Genomic DNA, 7,117 nt, shown 5'->3' with positions numbered 1-7,117 from the left:
GATCAGAAGGAAAGAAAAGGATGTTCTTACCGATTGAACAAGATAAGAGAGTACGCTTGGTCGCTTCTATCTGCTCACTAAATCACCGCCGCATTGGAAAGAACAAAAAAGCTTGTCCCTCGAGATAGGTGTACGAGGGGAACAAACTCATATACAATTTATTTATCTTTTGAAGGTAGGTAGGTCCTAGGTGTAATTGCCTTATTGATATGCTAAAGAGAAAGAGGATGAAGAAAAAGAATAAGGAAAGAGTTATGAATAGTAAGAAAATTATAATTTTTTATTACAAAATTTGTGAGTGTAGTTGACTAATAGACAACATTTCGTTTATGGATGTACGAATTAATAATGATAAATTTGTAATTATTTGTTATAAAGTTGATATCAAATATCATCTTTCCTACATAGCTTTTTAAGTATCAAATTTCATAAATATTTATTAAAAATTCAGTTAATGAATAATAAAAATAAATTTACAGGAATACCTGGAATTTTAGTTCAGTTCTTCTACATCGTTTTTAAATTTAATTTGCTAACTAGCGGCAAATAATTTCAATAGTTCAGGTTGTTTAGGAGTCTAGTGTCCTAATTAAAAATATGAATTAAGGATTTCAAAATATGAAAAAAATGTGCCGTGAAGGTATGTCCATAAACGCTGTGTTTAGGAGATTCACATTTCACGTTTAATTTTTATTGTTATGAATCATTTAGGTTATAATAAATAAATTACTATGAGTTAAAACTTCGTCATTAATGAAATGTAAACATAAATATTCATATTAAATGTTTAAAATGATTACCTTGGGTATTAAGACAGGATCGGAATCTTTCTTTACAGCGGCAATGGCTGATCGGCACTGAATATGTTTTATTGTTCCGTCAGTTTCAGTTGTCCTTTTTCATAAAGAATTAAGGTCATTGACCAGGCTTCCAAAGATGTTTTGTTAAATATTAACCCCTCCCCCACCCCCCCAAAAAAATCTACTGTGACAGAAAGTTTCCCAGCCCGTTTAGTGCTCAACGTAATCACTTTGAATTACACATAATTTGAATGTGAATTATTAATAAAGTAGTTGAATACATATACTCAAAGCAATCCATGAGGACACCACTACACAACAATGAATGCCAGTACAGTTGGCAAGAGACCAAGTGGAAGGCCAAAAACCAGATGGACAGATAGAACGACAAAGATGCGAAAAAGAAGGTCTTTAGGGCCTACCAGTAAACAAAAAAAAACCTAAATAATGTAGAACAATGCACAGGACAGATCTTCACAAGACTTTAGATTTTCATTTTTATTTGCACCTGTTGATCTAGTTTACAACTAGCAAATTAGTTGTATTATTCAGGCATGGCATAAATTAACATGAGGGAGACAACACCCAGTGGTGCATCCTCCTGACGTTAAGTTGATTATTTGATTACACTAGAAGGTCCCTCATCCAACTCCTCTTCATCACAGGCCGAGTTACGTCAGGGATGTCAGGTGTTGCCATGGGTCGTACAAATTTATGGAAACGTCCATCTAGTATGTTGTGAAACCGTTTGTAAGTCATATGAATGTGGTTCGTTTCAATTTGAATACGTAGGTCGGCGTCAATGGTTTCGTTTGAAACAGAGTGGCAATCTTGTTGCCAGTCTTAAAAATGGCAATTGAAAAGTTTGTGTTTTTTTAATTTGTGTCTTTTTAGTAGGTCCATAAATTTGGCAGGCGTAAGTCCATATGTGTTTTATATTTACTTGTATAGGTTAAGTTTCTGAAGGGATAATTTAGAACGTCTGTGTAGTATGAGATATAACTCTCTCAGTCGGAAATTTAGCGTTTTATGTTTTATTTTGACATGTGGGCCTCATGTCAATCTTCTGTCATAGGTCCTAAATAAGTTACAGTGTTTGTTTATGGTCATTGTCAATGTAAACTGCAGGGCTTCTTTGTATCGTAGAATACATGTGACATGTTGTGATTTGTCGTGGTTACTCTTAATTTTCCATGGTGTGCACCAGATCTGTTGTTTAGACTATGTTGTAGTGTTAGTGCGGCTTGTAAATAACACAGACCTTTCTTGAAATTATAGCAGTGTCGTCGGCATATTTCCCAGTTAGTCGACTATAGTCGTTTGTGGATATGAGGTACAGAAGTGAGGCTAGGATAGAACCTTGTTGAAATTCATAATCAGCACCAAGAAAAAAAAAATTAATGATCAAATAAGAAATAGATCCCTAGTTAACTGAACTAAAAAAATTTAAAATGAAATTCTGATGATTATATAATAATAATTTGACATCTAATTGACGTTATTTTCTGATATAAGTTTTGGTTTTTGGTTTTTCCTTGGTAATGGCATCCATACGAGGAGACCAAGTTTTGATTCATAAAAATACCTAAGTCGTTTGTGAATATGAGCTACAGAAGTTGGCCAGGTTCTTCAAGGAACACCTGCAAATATTGGTTTCATTTATGAATTCGCTGAGCTTTGTCGGATAGAAGAAGCGGCCATGAATAAATGATTGCAGAACTAAATGCTTGGGAGAATTGGCTTCAGTTTAAAAAGAAGGCCTTGGTGCAATACCCTATCAAACGCCGGAGTCACATTCAAAAATTCTCCAGAAGCAATACGCTTTAGTTCAAGAGCAGAGGTCTTATGGTCGTAGAGGTATATGAAGCCCTTGACCCTGTGTAATTGTTGTGATGTGGAAGATAATGTGCGAAATCCAAATTAATATTCGGGTAATTGTTTTTGTCAGTCAGTATGTTAATAATACGTTCATGTATTAATTTTTCAAACATTTTGAAACAGGCTGGAAGGAGACTAATAAGACTGTGGAATCGAGTTGAGATATTTAATTCATATTTTCATTTAGCACACTTGACCACTAAATATTCATTAAAAATAAATATACATAAATATATTTAATAATAATTAAAATTATTAGCCGAAAGTTGCTGAATTTTCAGAAGAACTGAATTAAAATTATAGCGATTTCTGGAAATTTATTTTTACTCTATACTTGCTAAATTTTTAATGTATATTTATGACATTTGCGTAAGAAGCGCTCTAGGAACAGTGAAACTTGACGTATCCACTTCTGGCAAATAACCACAAATTTGTCATTATTTTCGTAAACAAAGTGTTAACTATAAATTAAATTTTAGGAAGATAGTCCGGGTGGAGGTCAATAAGGGTTTCAAAATAGAAAAGAAAACTATTTATTGATAATCAACGTTTTCACTGCGGGGAGGATACTTCTAGGAGATCCTCTTAAATATTTTCTATATTTTTGATATAATTGAAATTTGATTCTGGATTATTTTAAATTATTATTTAGATGAGTTTTATATGTGAGTTTTTAATCTCTTTTAAATAATGGCATTAATTTTATTTATTCACAGTTTTTATTTTTATGTATTTATTATATTAAGGCATGGTCAATTTTTATTAAATGTATATTTATGCTTCCTCTGGGTTCCGTCTGGACTAAAAGAAAAACAAGATAAAAACATTTTAGAATTGACAAAACATTAAAAAATATTTTTAACAATTGTGTTTATAAAGTATATAAAAAATGTATATGTAGGTAGACTGGAAATAAGTTACTAATTGATATAACCAGGTGTGATAAAAGTTTTAAATACAGATCTAGACTAATAAATTGTAGGACACCACTCATTAAAATTAGTTATAAATATGGAAAAGAGGTAGATCTAAATTCTACCTTTTAGATCTATCTCTCATATAGGTGAAGTAGATATGGTATAGGTGAGGTATAGTAAAAGGGAGATATTAAAAAATTAATAAAAATAAACAATAAACATAGAGGTAATCACTTGTCAGATTGATACAAAGCGCACAACTGAGCAAAGGGAATCAGTTAGAAAATGTCCAAATTCCTGTGCTAACTCTAGGAAGGGTAAGATTTTTTATAATACGAGTATATAGACTATAAATTAACTAAACTCACAAGTCTTGAGATAAAATTCAACCTCTTTCTCAATAATATTTTTCTCTATTATAGCAATGAAGCAATTACACCTTGCACCAACCTACCTAAAAATATAGATAAATTGTACATGAATTTCTTATTCTCGGGGAACATCTATCAGGAAGGACAATTTTTTGTTCTCAATGTAAACAAAGCGTTAACAGTAATACCTTCATAGGGATTTTTTTCTTATTATTTATTGTAGTAATGATATATGTAGTATAATGATTCATTATATTGATTGTTTGAAAGTGGTTTATTTTATTATTAATACAAACACTTGATCTAATTTTATTCTCAACATTTATTTCAAAAACTCTTTAACGTTTCGGCCCTCAGGTCATTTTCAAGGAGACAACCTTAAATATTGATGTTATATATTCGTTTCTTGCAGGCTAATTGTTCATGTCATATAAAACTTTTTATAATTTAAACTTAAAACTTTTCCCCATAAATTATTGTTTCTATTTACTCTTACTAACTTCATTAACAACGAAAATGATACAAGTAAGATTAAATATTTTTAAGATTAGCCTACAAGTAACATTTTAAAGAGGGCCGAAACGTTGGAGAGTTTTTGAAATAAATTTTAAGACTTAAATTGGATCAAGTGTGTTTGTGTTAATAATTTATATATTTAGCTAGAACACAATTAAACACCCTGTAAATGTTGTGATTTTTAGGACAAGAGGGGATAAACTGTACTAAACCGTTTTGAGCTCTCTCCCCAAATAAAAGTTTCTAGATATTTTTCATAAAGTCATAAATAAAAGTGAAAAGTAGTTTATTAGCTTATTAATGCATTTATTTATTAAATATTAATTTCTTGTTTGAGAATAGGTAATTAATATAAAACTCCACTTGTTCCGATCCTTTCTCTCAACTTTTTTTATGTTTCTCTAATGTTTCTGTCCATAGGCTATTATAGAGGAGGCTTAATTTAGTGTAATTAAATTTATAACTTTCATTTACAGGCTGTTAGGATGCCTCATTGGGATATCCCTATTAGGGTATGTTCATGTGAGTTCACCATAAGCTACTTATCGAGCAAGGCTCTTTCAAACTCTATTAATAAGCCAAATTCAAAAATGAAATCATTTTAATAAGGCATGTGTATTAAATAGTTAATAACGTGATTTTCCGCACCGAAAGAAATGTAATGTTGTAAGTAATAAGATAAATATGGAGAAAAAAATAGATTATTGTAGGTTGAGAATATATATATTTATATCTTTATTGAAATTTACAACTGTACATAATAATATACTCAGTATATTTGATGTATGTTTATAATGGAGTGATACAGACGTGTAAAGAAACTACCCATTGGTAGCACACTGACGTTTTTACATTTGAAGGTCTCGTGGCTATCTCCTTTTCAGGCACCTCGGAGGACTAGTAGGTTCGGATGGTTATGGAGTTTATAATGTGAAGGAATGATATCTGGTTCGGGCTAGATCCGTTACATATGCAACATTGACGTATTTATGTATGTTTTATTTGTGACAAAGTAACGACCATTGAGGATTTTGGATTGTAAGGATTAGATACGAGAGGAATTCGAAGGTTTAGTGGAGCCCCAAAGCTTAACTACGTATGTCCAGATTGGCCTTATTATAGTCATGTAGATCAGTCTTTTGTAATGAATTGGAACTGTTGACCTTTTGTACTGTAAGTGCTGTAACAGTCAGAATTGACGTGCAGTTTCCTATCTTTTCAGTTTGGTGTGAGGATTTCATGTTAGTCGTTTGTCCAGATGTAGTCCTAGGTTCTACCTTAAAAATATTCCTAGAGAATATTAATAAAAAAAAATTAATTAATAAATTTTGGGACATGAAACTTAAAAATTCTAAAAATATACCAGAAAACAAAATAACATATAAAAATGTAATCAATAAAAAGTTGTATGGAATTGATTACAGAAAGAGCCATCTGAAGAAATATAGTGATCATTTAAAGAATATGATGTTGACAATTACTCTTTGTGTATAGACCTTAAAATAAAACTAGAAATTACTACAGCAAAAATAAAGGAAAAAGTAGAAATAAAACATCATTCAGAAATCATATATAATATTTCCATTTTGACAATACAATAAGTTTTTACAAAGAAAATAACATTTATAATTGATGATTGACCATTTGTGAATTTGAAGGAGTTGGTTATGGCTGCGGCGAAGAATACAAATTAGTTTTTAACTATTTATTTTTTGCCGACGTTTCGACATTGTCCGGACAGTTGAAAAATGAAATGAAATTTAAGCTTAGTTTAATTAAGCTTTAGTTTAGTCCTTGGAAAAAATGAACAAGTTTTGGTAAAAATAGAGTAGACTAGTGGGTCAAACTGACTCAGAAACTGTATTGGTATTTGAGGCACCTTAGCAACCTCATTTCTGTAATGCCACGGTTCAAATCCAGCCGAGGTGGATTGATTTTTATTTCGTGGTGGTCCTACTGAATGAAGTCTCGATCCTCACATTATGGCTAGAACAGGTTGGTTAGTTCTAGGATAACCCCTCCGTATGACCTGATAGGGAGTAAGCAAAACAAAAAATTCAATTTTTCGTTCTTTTTTTGCTAGAATTAAAGCATTCTTTTCAATTACTACAATAAATGTAAGAGATGAATTAGTTGCTACTTATTTGATACTATGTGTTAAAAGAATGTTACGAAGCTGTGATATATCGATTCTCTCTCGATAATGTACTTAATCAGCATTTAACGGTTTCACTTAAGAAAGTTTCTGTCATGTTTAATAAAGTGAAAGCATTAAGATAGTGCTTGTAAAGGAGTAAAACTTTTATTTCCATTATATATCATTGAGTTGGTTAAGTTCTAAATCCATCATGTGATGAAAAGAGCATTTCAACTTCACTTGTATTATTTTTCTTTAATTATGAACCTTCTTACTAGACATTTATATTACTACAAAAACTGGCATGCGCCACTCTAAACCACTCTTCAAAACCTTTCCATGTCAAATAGTGTCCTAAAGTGGTTCCTCTCCTTCCTGTCCCTTCGTTCCCAAGCAGTCGTCATTCCGAATAAACCTCTTTCCTCTCCTCTGCTTCTGTCACAAGGTGTTCCTCAGGGTTCCTCACTTTCACCAACCCTTTTCTCCATTTATATCAAT

This window comes from Halyomorpha halys, unplaced genomic scaffold (assembly GCF_000696795.3).
Source record: "Halyomorpha halys isolate HHAL.00 unplaced genomic scaffold, Hhal_1.1 Scaffold394.1, whole genome shotgun sequence".
NCBI classification, from domain to species: domain Eukaryota; kingdom Metazoa; phylum Arthropoda; class Insecta; order Hemiptera; family Pentatomidae; genus Halyomorpha; species Halyomorpha halys.
This window is presented reverse-complemented; position numbering follows the sequence as displayed.